Genomic DNA, 934 nt, shown 5'->3' on the forward strand with positions numbered 1-934 from the left:
ATATATAAGAAGAAAACTGGACACAAACAATGAACATTGGAGTGGTGTATTTTCTGTATATGACATTGTAATGTTGTGGAATCTTCTTAGTTACCTCTTCAGCATCCTCCCCTGCAAATTAAAGCGGAAGTTTTAAGTGTTTTTGCCAAGTCTTGATGACCATAGTTGACAATGCAAATGGGGCTACAATCCTTTAAATCGAGCAGTGCTGTGATCTTTTCTAATAACGATAGAAAATCATACTTAACATTTTAAAAATAAAAAGAGAAAAATGTAGATATTATTAAGAGGAGCAGTGTTAAGACGGACGATTCAACATGTAAAGAATATTGTATTACGTAAATCAAAAATCCCTAGGCAATAGATCCCACACTCACCTACAAGTAGCGTAACAGTTGTCGGACATGAAGGTAGCATAGGCACTGCGAGGGGAACAGAAGCCCTGCTGTTTCTGGTCCTCACAGTACGACTTGGGATAGTTGTCTCCACATGGCACTTAAACAGAAAATACAACATTAAATCTTTAAGTTCTAAACTTAATTTATGTTACGGGAACGAGACTAGTGTGCTTCAAACGGGGATCGATCCAGTGACCCCCACCATCCCCGTCCGCCGCGCCTTACCGATTGAGCTAAAGGGTAATTCCCCATAATGCGAAGCCAATTGAAATCTGCCACAATGATAAAAATTCTATTGCAGTAAAAACAAAACACAATGCAATGCTCCTCACTGATCGTTGTTCGTTAGATTTGGAAGTTTTCCGGTACCACACGGTAAGTAGGGCATTGCGTGTGTTGTCTGTGGCTTGACAAATCTTGTTGAAACAAAAGAGCAATTGTGACATCAAAAGAATGGTCATCGTTCGGCAAGTGTTTGCGATTAGGAGATTTCATAACTTAGATTTGATCTAGATTTACATGTCGGGTGTTGTCGA

At 39.4% G+C, this 934-nt stretch overlaps 1 long non-coding RNA gene across 1 annotated transcript; it reads right to left on the bottom strand.

The window, feature by feature from the left end:
* Window positions 1-29: 29 nt before the first annotated feature.
* On the bottom strand, window positions 30-521 carry LOC110443957. Its single transcript, XR_002462164.1, has 2 exons — window positions 378-521; window positions 30-111 (listed from the first exon to the last, which is right to left on the bottom strand). It is a non-coding gene; the product is annotated as an uncharacterized LOC110443957 (long non-coding RNA).
* Between the last annotated feature and the right edge of the window lie 413 nt (window positions 522-934).

The sequence above is a fragment of the Mizuhopecten yessoensis genome, unplaced genomic scaffold, assembly GCF_002113885.1.
Source record: "Mizuhopecten yessoensis strain PY_sf001 unplaced genomic scaffold, ASM211388v2 hete_35848914, whole genome shotgun sequence".
Taxonomy (NCBI): Eukaryota; Metazoa; Mollusca; class Bivalvia; order Pectinida; family Pectinidae; genus Mizuhopecten; species Mizuhopecten yessoensis.